The sequence below is a fragment of the Anopheles merus genome, chromosome 2L (genome assembly GCF_017562075.2).
Source record: "Anopheles merus strain MAF chromosome 2L, AmerM5.1, whole genome shotgun sequence".
NCBI classification, from domain to species: domain Eukaryota; kingdom Metazoa; phylum Arthropoda; class Insecta; order Diptera; family Culicidae; genus Anopheles; species Anopheles merus.
The window spans coordinates 39395477-39410878 of NC_054083.1; the positions used below are offsets into that span (position 1 = coordinate 39395477).

At 39.0% G+C, this 15402-nt stretch overlaps 1 protein-coding gene across 1 annotated transcript in view; it reads left to right on the forward strand.

Annotated features, from left to right (window-relative positions):
- Window positions 1-15402, forward strand: part of LOC121592865 — a 112145-nt gene that overhangs the window by 8354 nt on the left and 88389 nt on the right. The window lies entirely within an intron of this gene.

Genomic DNA, 15402 nt, shown 5'->3' on the forward strand with positions numbered 1-15402 from the left:
TTGCATTTCCAGGCCATTGCATCCTTGTGGCGCAGGTTGGGGATTTTCTTACGGTTCACCGCGAGGAAGGAAATGGCTGATCCGGTAGCAACTAGCAGCGATGAGTAGGGTTTGGTTCGATCGCCAATCGGTAGCTTGATGACGCTCTTTTTGGAAATCGGCCATTGCATCGAGGACCGCGCGCTGCTCTCGTAGCTGGTGGCACTGTAGCTATCGTCGTAACCGCAGAAGAAGTTCATTTTTGGGCGTTATAGCGATCGCACAGTTGTAGATTACACGAAAACGAGTCTAATTTCGTTGTGTCTATTACTTGTAAACGTTTGTTTTGCTGGAATGGACTTGATGCGAAATTTTACCGGCTTTCTACGATGCTTACTCGATTGTGATTTTTTTGTTCTAGTGTATTACCTGTCGACTCGTCTGTCATGTGCGGTCGGCAAGACAAATGATCAGGGTGACCAGATTGTTTCACCGCAATCGGAAAGAACACGAACGCGTAATCCGAAGTTATTGGTAAAATATAAATATCTGTAGGATTGGTGGAGAAAACTGTCTTCAAAATACACCAAAAGCAATCGTGGCAAGAGCAATCTTTTATCGTTGTTTGGTGTAAAATCTTGCAGTAGGAAGCCCTGTGAAGAACAAATGGTGAAATTAGGTTATGATTTTATGGAGAATTTAAAGAAAATTTATGGAATTCAATAGTAAAAGTGAAAAAAGGAAAAGGTTATTGGCGGTTGCTTGTATGCGAATCGATAAGCTAATCCAAAATCGCTAGGTTTATTGATAATTCGTCTGATCGGGTCAGCCTGCAACCCATTATCGAGACGATCGAGACGAGATCATGAGACGGATTAAGCGTGTCGTCTCCCCCGACAAACTCAGCGTGGCGCTGTTGTCTGATAAGGACAAGAGAGGAAATCGGAGTGAGAGAGATAAACAGTCATAAATGGGTTATAAATTCAACGAAAATGAAAAATTTAATACTGTCACACTACAGTACATCCGAACGAATAGTTTTTTTTAAGTTCTCTTCAATCTGCAAATGACATTATATTGCGAGACAAAAAAAACACTTTACGATTGACGATGCCTCTTTAGTCGTTGTGAAAGCCACAAAGTTCTCAGGTCTTACCCTTGCGTATACCTCGACCGAAGAAGGCACGTTAGCAGCGATCTTTATTCTACCACAACGCGAAAACAACTGCCCCGCTAAACGGTTGGTATATGGAGCAATGTCTCCTGCTAGTTTGAAGAAGGGAACTGTTTAATGTTTGATTCTGGAAGTGTAGAATTATAAGTAAACAATAATATCGCTGTCTCAGTCCGCGAAATATCTGCAGATGAGGCAACATTGTTCGCGTTGTGCTCTCAACATCCAATGGAGCAGACCCGAGTCAAGATCGGGCAATGCGTAAACGGAAATGCTCCATCGGATGTCTAACTGCCTGGAGAGAAAGTCGGTTTCGACAAGAGTGGTGGAATATTTTCGAGCTGTGACGGTATATTGTAAGAGCCAAATAGTTTGAGTGACTTTCCAACAAAGACTCCCATTGTATGAATTGAATATATCCTGTTTGTGGTGTGTTTCAGATGTGTGATGGTGAGCGTGATATTGGTTTATGCCAAAGATCGTTATATTCACAACGATTTTTAAATTGGTATATTTAATGCAAATTAAACATATCTTACCTACGTAACTCTTCAAAGACTTGAATGAATGAAGAAAAACATTTAATTTTAATAATAACGCAGTTGATGAATAATTGCTTCATTATTGTTTATTGTGTAAGTCAAAATGTGGAGATGCCTTAAAGCTATTGGTTTTTGTTGATTAAAACATTTGATTGTGTAAGAAAACGGGGAAAAATCAAAATTATTCGAATGAAAAGAAGATGAAATAAAACAAACATTGCTGTTAATTAAGTTCCTAAGAGCTGCAAAAAATAAGTGATATCTCGATAAAAGTAAGATTATAAATGTTCATTTGAAAAGTAACAATGAGTATATTTTTTCACGCAAATTCTTACTCCAATAAGAATAATCTTAGTTCCCTGCCCTTATGGTGATAATATGGCTACCAAAATCAATGCTGCCTACATGTACGTGCACAAAATCACACCCCAGAACCCCATCGACGTGCAGCCCGGCGTAATCCGGTATAATGTGGAACAGGTGCTTGATTCTCTTTCTGCCGAAATATAGATCAACTGTGGCTGTGCCCAACGACTCTACCGACGCGGTTAGATAACGGTATATAGTTAATGTTTCCCTGTGGTTAACTTGAAACGGCATAGTTAGCTTATCTGCTTTAATGTACGAAATGTCTGATCCTGTGCCCACAAGAAACGAACGAGGAGCACTTTTTTTAATCCCCACTGGCACCTTTATGATACTTTCTTTGGAAAATGGCCACTGGAGCTTTTGGCTCGATGATACGGCAATTGGTGACAAAGCAGCGGCAGCTTTTGGCTGGATGGCTCTTTGAATGGGCGGTAGCTGTCTAATGTTGCCAGTATAGTTATAGGAGCTGCTTTCGCTAACGCTGTATCTTGGTGTGTTGCTGTGGTTGTAGATATCACAGCAATCATCATCATCCAGTTCGTGATAGTGGCGGGAAACGTGGATCAATCTCGATTCATAATATGAGTAGCAACGAGAGTTTCCGCCTCTACCACGCGAGGTGTTACTCATTTTTTTTTGTGATTTGCGATCGCACTTTCAGGTGACACAAAAAGGATTTGATTTTATTGCAATTAAGTCCGCTGATTTCACTGCGCCGCTGTCTAGCTGTTGTTTTTACTTTCCTGCCGAATGGCACGCTCGTTTCTTTTAGTTGTGGTGGTTGCTATCACTTTCACTGCAGGGGGGGTTCACTGTAAAATGTAATTTTTCCACAGGTTGGTAAAGAAGTTTTCAAAAATTGTTTTTCACCCTTACACGTACGGGAGCAGAGCTGTCTGAGCGATCTAGTTTGTTACTGTCGTCTGACTAATGGTGCCAATTATCCACTGCTGTTTCCACGCAAGAACTCAACGATACGTCTAACAGCAACAACGGCAGAATAGAATCTGATACCACAGGCGAGGGCGATCGGTACTGGGACTGGGGAAAGTTGAGCGATCGAAGTTGCTGCGTCAGCTTCCTTGGCCGTTGTAGGTCGCTTCGATGGTGGAACATATGTAGCCTGTTGTTTTTGATCGTGTTTGGTGAGGATCGGGTCATTCTGTTATGCCTTTTTGAAGCGGTTTTCGGATAATACCGTTTCTTTGGTATTTTATTTAACACGTTCAGTAGTAATTTACTGTTTAAATAAATTATTCACAAACCAAAGTAATTTCGGTTCATTAAATTCTAATTATTTTAAACGTTTTTCGTTCAGTTGACTGGTTTTTTGTTCCACGGTTTTACTTAAATATAAGTAAATAGCATATCTCATAAACAAACTATCTTGACCAACAATAAACAAAGTAAAGACGAAGTAATAACTTAAATAAAATTATTAAAGGGTTTTTTTACACTATATACATCCATCCATCTGTTTATAATAAAAATAAGTGGGATTTTTAACAGCTCTAAACAGCCATTTGCCCAAGGACAACTTAGGCACTTGGAGAATATGTGTTGTCCCAGGGAATGCTCGGGTTTTATTACCCATTCTCTGTGGAATCAGCCAACTCGTGTTGAGGGCATTTTTGTTCTTCTTCTATCGTACGTTCTTATTTGTTTGGGAATCGGGTAACAAATATGAAGTAGAAGTTTCTGTGTGGGCCTTTTGGCCCATGAAATCTGAGCCCAGTTGCGCTGCGAACAATGCAGCTGTGCGTTATGGGAGGCGTGAAGTGTTTACATGTTTTGTGGGATTTTTTGAACTGAAAATGTTTGAAAGTGTAATAAATTTCTTCTTTGTGATGGGTTGCAGATGTGAGATGATAGAATAATGCTATGTTTTAGGCATAATGTGCTGAATATAGGTTCGTAGCTTAGCGCTGTTTTCCAAAGGTGTAGGCTAAAACCTATAGTTTGCTTCAGAATAAGTTTTATGTAATGGGGACACGTAGCTCTCGAGTTGCAACATTCAGACAACAAAACCCAGCCTTATAATATCCATATCCACAGTTCATGAATAATGAAAGAAAAGCATTTTCATCCAATTTTTCGAACCTTCCCACCAAACCATTACCATTTCATTGACTAAAGTGGTCAACGCAAACATGAAACGGTAAGACACCAAACACCACTTTAGCACACGATAATAACGTCACATATCAATCGAGAAAATTAGCTCACGCCTTCCTCACGCGCTACAGCATTCCGTCGTTCTGGGTTCCGCTCGGTGTCTGAAGCTGGGATTTAATGCTTCATCGGTGTAATTCTACCTTCATAAAATAAAGATCGTTCCATCGCTTGCCAGGCAATGATAACGATGATGATGGTGACGCTCCCCAGCACACACGGTGAAACCGATCCGACACAACATCAACAGTCAGGCATTGGGATTTGATATTGTAGTAAGCTCATTCAGCTTCCCGCCTCTTTGTGCTGTGTGTTCCCGTCGAGCACGAAATTATTCGATTGATCCCGTACCCGGTTGGGTAGCGATGCGTGCACATGAATATTTAATGGTGCGTTGGTGGGTTGCGAAGGATTTCAGATCAAAATGTGTGTGAGTTTTTCATGCCTCTCGAAGGAATTTTTCTTTTGTGTAGGTTTTTTTTTGTTCTAGAATGCGTGACAATCAGTCAAAAAGGTCTTCCCAATGTGTCTGTGTGTGTTTGGTGTCATTGGGAAAGAAGTTTCCATTTTTGCACAGGGTGCGCTCTGTCTGTTAGTTAACTGTTATCTGATTCCAGGCATGAGCATGAGAGCATGATAAGAAGAGCTGCTAGATAATGTTAAAAAAAACCCTTGTGCTAGAAATAGAAGAGTAAAAGAAGGTAGAGCAGTAATGATTTTCATCACAACCTCTTCCCATACCGGTGCGATGCTATCGCATATGATGAGGACATATGCAGAAAGCAAAGATGTAAAGAATGGTAGATGAGTTCGTTGCTCCTGAACCGGGATATGCAAACTGAACGGCGGATGATTTGAATATAGACTAGGAAACCGGTGTGGAATGTTTAAATATTGATACCGCAGAAGGTATGGTTGGGAACTGTACGATCGATAGGGCATGGTGATAGGAAACCTATTTGCATTTTACTGGTGGAGCAGGCTGGAGCACTTAAAGCTAGGTAAACAGAGTGCAAAACGATAAGGTCCTTTGAGGGGTTTACTTGATGAATAGAAAGTAAGACAAATTAACTATAAAGAAGTCGATAAAGTGACACACTTTAAATTGAACTTCAGTGTTTTCTTTCCGAGAGAAAGATAAATGCTGCAAAGCCAGGATATCTTCCTCAATCAGTAAGCTTCCTGATATTCGGGACCAAGTGTCTGTTAAAATTTATCGCAACGCTGCGATCTTTGCGACCTACTCCACCGCCACCGAAGTGCATTCTTGCACCAAACGACGGACGATTTAAGATCACACTGCAGTACCACGCCAGGAAACACGCCGCAGGAAAACGAAGATGTAATTTTTACCCCCAGTTTTTCCTAACTCATCCGCTGTTACATCCCTTTCGGGGCTGTGTGGCACACTTTTCCGCGTGGCCGGAAAATGTTTTCCCCCTGCACGGACGGGGAATGTGCAATTGCCGTCGTGTGTAACGCAAACGGCGAAAGTGTGCTAAATGCGATTATTGCTTTCCTGTCGGCAGAGGTTTAATTTCCTTTCCGGATTTTTTTTTCGCTCCACTTTTTCTCTCTCTCTCTCTCACTCTCACTCTCTCTCTCTAGTCGTCCCATGGGATTGTTATGTTGCAGTGTAACTCTTACAGCGCTTATGGGCGAAAGTATGGAGCAACGGCAGCAGTAGCAGCAGCGTTCTGTGCTAATGAAGAGGGTAATAAATATTTAATTTGTGCTATCCACGTTAGCTGGCAGCTAACCCCCATTGGGAGTTTGGGTGCAACTGCATCTGGTGGATTAATTAGCCAAAATGGCTTGGAAAGGGAGACTGGTAATAAATATTATCACTTAAGAAGCATTTTTTAAAGTGGATTTAGCCTTTCGAGCGGCAATCAAGGATGAAGAAGCTGTCTTCCTTTGTTTCATGAAATATTAAGAAAATATTGTTATCTAAAAAATAATATCTAAATAACGTAATAATTTTGACCGAACATATACAATGATGGTACACGATAAACATAACAACCGTCGGAAAAATATAACTGCAGTTTGTGAGGGAAACTAATGCTCTTCTGTAACGGTTTGAACGTCTTGTACCAATCTTCTTCTCTGAATGTGTGTGTGTGATAAAAATGCACTCCAAATAATAATCCACCAGCAACCACCATTGAAAAATAACAGCGTAATAACTTTTTTCCTACTCTTACAAAGCTTTTCGCCAGCAAACATATCGTAACGACTCGTTTCATCTCATCCACAGCACAACAACCGACCACCGTTAAATGGTGAGCCATGTATGGGGGCATTGCATTTTTCACCTTGCACCTTGCGAACGAACGTTTTGTTAGCGACGATGTTGCACAGGACGAGCGGAGGGGAAAAAAATAAACGTCCAGTACCAAACTAAAGCAGCAAACGTTTAGCCCTGTAACCCACCTCCTCAGTGTGCTGTTGCGGTCACTTGGTTGACATAATAACTCTTGCTGGTGTAGCGATACGGTTTCTCCACTTTACCGGTAGTGATGGTGGGTGAATTGGTTGAGGAGCTTTACGTACCAAACGGTGACTCCAGCTTAAGAGTGGAGTGGAAAAATTCACTCAAGTCGATTTTCGTCACCGCACTGTGAGAAGGGGAGTTCACTTGGTGGGGAGGAAGGCACCATATTTCATGCACAAGTTTACTGCAGGTGTTCATAAATTTAGTGTAATTTTGCAGCGATCATGTTGTAGTGTGTAGCGCAAACAAGGAGCAAGGAGTGCCTTTAATTGTTTAATTGAATCCACTTAATTTTGAATTTTATTATGAAGATTGATAGTGATGTTCTTGAAAGCTATTACAGGATTTTTCTTTTTAAAGAAAATCTTGTAATTTATGTTTCTTTTTTGTAAAAAAGCTACTTTAATGTATGCTAAAACGCTTTAAAGAGTTAAAGCGTTGCATAATTTCCTCTTACATTTCTATTGTCCTTGAAGAAGCTTCTTTAGCCGCGTGTGGTATATAAGGATGCTCTTGAAATGTGTTGCAATTGCTAGCATAATTTTACTTTCTCTTCCAACCAAACCCATCCACGATCACCCATAAACACACACACACCCCGGTGTGATACGGTGGTGTCAGTAGTTGCAGGCAGCAATTAAAATCTCGTACGGAAAAACACCGCCAAGAATGGTTGTAAAATGAACCCGTGCAGCATTCCATGACTTCATTTTAATTAAATTCCCAAACCGATTCCTCAGCGACGGCGGTGACACACGCAGAGTGGTCTTGCGTGTTTCGGGGCACCAGCCGGAGAGGGAAGAGCGAAAAGTTTCAACTCTTTTCCACCGTAAAACTGCACATTCCAAAAGACGTTCGGTGGGTGTTGGTGCTGTCGTTTCGTACGGATGATAGTTGCGCATTCTCAAGAAAAGTAACGCGGTTTTGTAAAATTCCTCACTTTGGCGGTGAGTTTTTGCAGATTTCCCCGTCACCAAAATACAAATGTTCATTTCGAGGCTTTTGTACGTGAAGAAGGAAGCACATTTCCACCCTCCCAGTGTGTGCCACAAACAAATCGATCTGATGTAGGTGGGTTTGGGTGTAGACATAATTCTTAAAGCAACCCCGTTTGTAGCGGGTGAATTCGTCCCCGATAGCATTACCGTCACGCCTAATGTCCTTTTTGGTTGCTTTCTTGAATGCCCTCGTCGGCGTCGTCGTCGTCGTCGTGTGTGTTCGGTGGTGTACTTTCCAAGAACAAACATCGAAAAGGTTGCAAGAACATGTGGTAGCATTCTTTCCAAGGTTACGGCGACGGTCACGTGAACATTTTTGGGTGGAAAGTTTTACAAATTTCCCCCTTTGTGCGCATCGTTTGACGTTAGGTTCCGTTGCTTTTGCTTTGCTGGGGTGTTTTTAATCCTTTTTGATGGTTCACGGTGTATGTTGATTGTTGTGAGAATAAGCATGGCTGAGTTTAAACTCAATTGTTGATGTCGGCGAGGTAAACAACTGCTTTCTTTATGGTGCGTGTTTTTGAAACGACACGGATCGGTTGGTGGAAACAGTCTATGAACAGATTTGGTTGTTACAAAGACGACACAGCAGACTGGTGTTTGTTGAGATTGTTTTAAAGCTTTAAAGAATTAAGCAATTCTTTTCATTTAGCTTTTAAATAATAATTATGCATTAAAATGTCCGTTTGAAATACTCAATTACATAGTGATTGTGTTTAAAAAAATACATGTTAGGTTAAATAAATATAAAAATAAATGTGAACCCTTAACCCTTAAGTGAAATATAACCCTCTCCAGGCTTTTAAGAATCTCGGACCACTTGGGTTGGAAAATACATTTGCCGCGTTCAACATGTATTGAGGGCATTTACATATATTTGAGTTTAGTAAGCTTTTTCATAAAATATATAATTATGTGGTATAACCATTATTAACCTTGGTACTGGTATAACGGTGATACGCGTGGCTGTAGTGGCAGCTTTGTGACGGTGACATTCGATCGAGAGACGATCTGATAACTCTCTTTTTCCGTTATCTCCCGAGCAGTACAGACGTCTAGGACGAGATAGGTTTTTTCTTATTTTTTTTATAGTTAGGAGTTAGGATTTAGGTTATGTTAGAATAAGTTAGTTTATTTTTTTTGTAAATAAAAACTTAATTGGCGCTGTAGACAATCCAGAGTGCAAAAATAGTGGCAAATAACGAATTAATCCTCGTTACGTAAGTGGTTCCCGCATTCAGCATCAACAGCTATAGGATTACATCCGCTGTTCGATTTGAGGGCCCCCCGGCACACACCTGGTACCGGACCATCGGATTTTTTTTTATATCCAAAGCACGTGAGTACGTTTCATCTTTTCATAGTGAATGTGTATTCGGTTAGTTTCAAGCACTACCAGATAGGCTTGAAATAACTACAGTGTATTTGTGTCCATGTGAGTTTGCGATCGATTTTTTATTTATCGTCGTAAACTATCTGTATTGATACTACCAGATAGGTCAACAGATTATCGAAGAAGAATCATCCTCGTGTTGTCCGCGAGTGAACTTATTGTTAGTAGTGTGCGTTGTGTGTATTGTGCGAATAGCAAGAGCACGAGGCATCGGTTGCCGCTGCTTATAACAATTGTATCGACACGCATGCATGTGAACAGTTCAGCTAACGTAAAGCCTCGAATCGAGCTTAGCGTTTTGTTCAAAAATCTATCGGCTTCAGAAGAGAGTTCAGATTCGGAATTATCCGGAGAATATTCGAATATACCTTTACAAGACAGTTCACTTCCTAATTTAGACCAACTAAATATTAACACTATAGAAATGGAACCAACAGAGCAGCTTAAAATTATGAACCAAACGATAGCAGATTTGCAAGAAAAAATTGCAGTTTTGACAATCCAGCAAAGCCAACCATCTATCGATGTAGCCAGTTTTTTTCGCATCCCCGACCCTATAAAATCATTGCCATCATTTGACGGGAATCGCAAACAATTATCCACATGGCTCACCACTACAGAAGAAACACTTAACCTTTTCAATGGTAGGGTTACTGGTGAGGTTTTTAAGATGTACTTAACGGCAGTAATAAATAAAATCGAAGGTAAAGCTAGGGATATTCTTTGTTTAGCCGGAAGTATCAACGATTTTGAATCATTAAAAGAAATTCTTTTTGATGCATTGGGGATCGGCAGGAATTGTCGACTTATAAATGTAAATTGTGGCAAAACAAAATGGTCGACGGAATGACAATACATAAGTACTACCAAAAAACAAAAGAAATAATTCAATGCATTAAAACTATTGCTAAGCAGACCCAAGCTTATAAAGATAACTGGGCTGTAATTAATCAATTTATTGACGAAGATGGATTAGCTGCTTTTATCTCAGGATTGAAAGGAATGTATTTTGGCCATATACAGGCAGCCCGCCCCAAAGACATTGAAGAGGCTTATGCTTTTCTTTGTAAATTTAAATCACACGAAATAACAGCAGACTGCATGGTCCAGAAACCACCCAACCAACAAAAAATAGTTTCTTTCAAAATAATAGAACAGCTACCACTCAAAAAAGCCATTTTGCTCAAAATCAAAACATCAATAGGGAACCTTATCCACAACCTATGGAAGTGGATAATTCAATGCGAAGCAGACTCACATTGAATAAAAGAACGATTAATAATTTTGAGGTTGCTTCACAAGATGATAACTCTGCAAATTGTGAACAAAATTTTCACTTGGATTCGCCATCAACCAGCATAACATAAAATACTGTTCTAATTTTTTACCTTACATAAAAGTGAAGGACAGCAAAACCAACAGGCAAATCCGTATGCTCATAGATACAGGAGCAAATAAAAATATTATAAGACCTGGTATTATCAAAAACACAATTAAAACAGAACAAGTGAGTATTAAAAATATTTTTGGTACTAAAATTATTCAAGAAAAAGCTATTTGTAAGCTTTTAGGCCCAAACATACCAGCACAAACTTATTACATTATGGAATTTCACGATTTTTTTGACGGCATAATAGGTACTGAATTTTTGAGTCAAACAAACACCGTCATAGATTTCAAAAACAATGTCGTAGTTATCAACGAAACAAAAATTTGGTTCGAAAAATTATTTTCCTCAAAAAAATTTTACCACCACACAATATCAATTGAAACCGATCAAAATGGTGATTGGTGTGTTCCAACTTTTGAAAATTTATCAGAAAATATAATTATAGAACCTGGGTTATATTCTTCTATAGATAATAAAACTTTCGTTAAAGTATTATCTACCAGTAAAACAACTCCCCACATACCTAAATTGAACTTGACTGTAAATAATTTCGAAACATTAACACCTATTCCATCGGCTTGTAATGACATTCCAACTAAAAAAATAATCGAAACATTAATAAGAACAGATCATCTATCATTTTACGAGAAATCGAAATTGTTCGAAACTGTCATCAAAAACCATAACGTCCTTTTGAAATTAAATGAAAAACTAACTAGTACTACAATAATTAAACATAAAATAAACACTACCGATGACTTGCCTGTTTATACTAAAACATACCGCTACCCACATGTCTATAAGCAAGATGTTGAAACCCAAATCAGGGATATGCTCGACTCTGGCATTATTCAACCTTCGACAAGTCCTTATTCATCGCCAATTTGGGTGGTGCAAAAGAAAATGGATGCATCTGGGAAAAAGAAAGTACGGGTTGTCATAGACTACAGGAAATTAAATGACAAAACGATAAACGATAAGTTTCCAATGCCAGAAATTGAAGATATTCTTGATAGCTTAGGTAAATCACAATACTTCACGATATTAGATCTGAAATCTGGGTTTCACCAGATTGAGATGCACCCTGAGTATCAAGAAAAAACTGCTTTCTCGACAAGCCATGGCCATTTTGAATTTACTAGAATGCCATTTGGGCTGAAAAATGCGCCAGCTACATTTCAACGTGCCATGAATAACATTTTAGCTGAGCTTATTGGCAAAATCTGTTATGTTTACTTGGACGATATCGTAATTGTAGGAACAAATTTAGAAGATCACTTGAAAAACGTCTCAACAGTACTCGGAAGATTAGCACAATTTAATTTAAAAATACAGCTAGACAAATGCGAATTCCTAAAAAGGGAGACCGAATTTCTTGGTCATATAATATCTCCTGATGGTATAAGACCAAACCCCGAAAAAGTGAAAAAAATATTGGACTGGCCTATACCTTCCAATGAAAAACAAATCCGACAATTTCTTGGATTATCAGGATATTATCGTCGTTTCATCAAAGATTATTCAAAAATTACTAAGCATTTAACTAAATACTTAAAAAAAGATCAGACTATTAATATCAATGACCCGGAGTATATCGATTCATTTTCTAAATTAAAAGAAACAATAGCATCAGACCAAATACTGGCATATCCGGATTTCAATTTACCTTTCGTTCTTACCACCGACGCAAGTGATTTTGCTGTTGGTGCGGTACTTTCGCAAATACAAAACAAAGTTGAAAGGCCCATTGCCTTTGCCAGTAGGACATTAAATAAGGCAGAAATTAATTACTCTACTATAGAAAAGGAGGCACTAGCAATAATTTGGGCAATCCGCAAATACAAAGCTTATCTTTATGGAAATGAGTTCAAACTTTTCACTGATCATAAACCTCTAACGTTTATTAAAACCTCTATCAAAAATAATAGAATCTTAAATTGGAGACTAGAATTAGAAAACTATCAATATTCTGTAGAATACAAAGAGGGAAGAGCTAATGTTGTAGCAGATGCCCTTAGCAGAAAAACTGAAAATACTAACGAAATTAATTCAACCAATACAACAATTTTAGCTACAAATCATTCAGGAAGTACGTCAGACGACTTTTATATTAAATCTAGCGAAAGGCCATTAAATTACTACCGCAATCAAATAGTTTTTGAATTAGCTGCTGAACATGAAGATTTAATAGAAATACCATTTCCAAATTACAAAAGAACCATTATACGTAGAACCGACTACGATGAATCAAAGATAACAGACATATTACGTAAATTCCATAACGGGAAACAAACGGCCATTCTTGCTTCACAAAACCTAATACAAATAATACAAAACTCTTATAAAAATCATTTTAGCTGCAGCGGTTACATCGTTATGACACACTCCCAAGTCAAAGATGTGGTATCCGTTGAAGAGCAAAACCAGCTAATAACAAGAGAACACGAGAGAGCTCACCGAGGTATACACGAAATTGAAAATCAGATGAAGAGGTCATACTTTTTCCCAAAGATGCATGATCGAATCAAATCTGCTGTCAACGCATGCCCTGTGTGCAACATGCACAAATACGAACGAAAGCCGTATAACATCAAGATCTCACCGAGGCCAGCCACCGATAAACCGATGGAGCGTGTTCATATGGATATATTTTCCATAAACTCGAAAAGCTTCCTTTCATTAGCAGATTCGTTCTCAAAATTCGCGCAAATGATTCCTATAGATACAAAAAACCTGGTGGACGTAAAGAATGCGTTAGCCAAATATTTTAGTACCTTTGGGATTCCATTACAAATAATTACCGATCACGAAACAACGTTCAGATCTATCCAACTTAAAAATTTCTTATGCAATTTAGGTTGCTCGCTGACATACGCATCATCATCAGAGAGCAATGGCCAAGTAGAAAAAACGCACTCAACAATAATAGAAATTTATAATACAAACAAACATAAATTCGTGGACATGGACACAGAAGCGCTTATACCAATAGCAGTTTCATTATACAATGCAACTGTCCACTCAGCTACTGGGTATACGCCGAACGAAATATTGTTCAATCAAACAAATGAAATGAGGCCCATAACTATACACGAACAAGCGAAAAAAATATTTGCGAATGCGAAAACTAATATTGAACGATCTAGGCAAAACCAAATGAAAGGAAATATTAGAAAAGAAACTCCACCTTTGATTCGAGAAGGTCAAGAAGTTTATGTAAAACCTAACATAAGAAAAAAATTAGACCCTAGAGCAAGAAATACAACAGTAAACAATGTAACAGATAGAACTTTTGAGAATTCGAGACACATAAAGCGACATAAAAATAAGATTCATCGTATTAGGTCATAGTAATACGTCCGGGGACGTCCGTCTTTTCCCCCCGTGACGAATTATGTGGTATAACCATTATTAACCTTGGTACTGGTATAACGGTGATACGCGTGGCTGTAGTGGCAGCTTTGTGACGGTGACATTCGATCGAGAGACGATCTGATAACTCTCTTTTTCCGTTATCTCCCGAGCAGTACAGACGTCTAGGACGAGATAGGTTTTTTCTTATTTTTTTTATAGTTAGGAGTTAGGATTTAGGTTATGTTAGAATAAGTTAGTTTATTTTTTTTGTAAATAAAAACTTAATTATATGTTTAAATTTTTTTCTAGACATGTCGGTTGAAAATTTAATCTTGATCGTGAGAGGAAACGCACGATATTTATTGTAATGATGCTTTTGTTTGAAAAAATCAATTCTTTCGCGGTTGGAGACCACTGCCTTAAGACAAAAATCAATTTGTATCTGCTTGATTGTCTTTCTCTGTGCATAAAATAGTTTCCATAAGACCATTCGATGTTTCAAGTAAACACATTATTTAATGTAAAATTATACAAACCTCTATACTGTAATGTGATGACCGTGAGTGCACGTCACAGTGGTCGTCGAGCATCGTCACGGTAGGTCAATGTTTCGCTGACATTTGCCAAGATGGAATCAAACTTGTTCGAAGTGGACTTATCGACACTTGATCGTCCCTAAACGGTGTGGTCTGAGTTCTGCCGAGTGTGTTGCTATGGTGTGATTTGGCTTACGGAAATGTGTTACAATGTGTCTATAGTTTATAGTGTGCATTATAATAGGTTGTGTATAGCAGATATGCACAACACTAATGACAAACAAGTTTTTCTTATAAAATTGGTCAGACTAGACACATCCTTCATGTTGAAGCAATTCAATCAATTAATAAAAAAGTGCAATAAAATATTCATTAAGCTAAGACCGACATCACCATCGCTCGCTCGCCCACTTTCTTCCCAGCACGCAACGCCTCATCACCTTATGCTGTATTCTCCTTTGGCCAATAATCGCCCTGCTAGTAGTATGGCAAGTGGTAACACAGCGTGAACTTAATTAGCGCCTTCCAGACGTACGTCACATGACAAGCTGTCACGCTGCACGGGGTTGGAAAGAAACTTTAATGACTCAACTCCCGATGATGATGATGATGTGTGGAGTGTAACCGTTCCGAGTTGCTCTCCCTAGGGAGCTGTAGAAGCACTACTACTGCGAGATGGTCATAATTGTAATTAGTTAATTGGATTCTGTTCGGGAAGGTGGTAATCCGAAAGTGGTGCTGTTTGTATTACGCCTCGGCTTTCCAAACGGTTGTGGTTGGGTGCGCTGGATTGGAATATTGGGCCGGGAGAATATTTCCACGGCGTCTCAGCCAGCGAACGGATGATGTTGTGATGCGGCTGAGCTGGTGAAGCTGATTTGCGTAATCGTAAGTAGATTATCGGGCCAACACGATTACCGCACGGTGTTACTATCCTATGCAAATCTACCCTTCTACCACTTCGCAAAAAGGCAAACAATCGAGCAAACAATCATCTG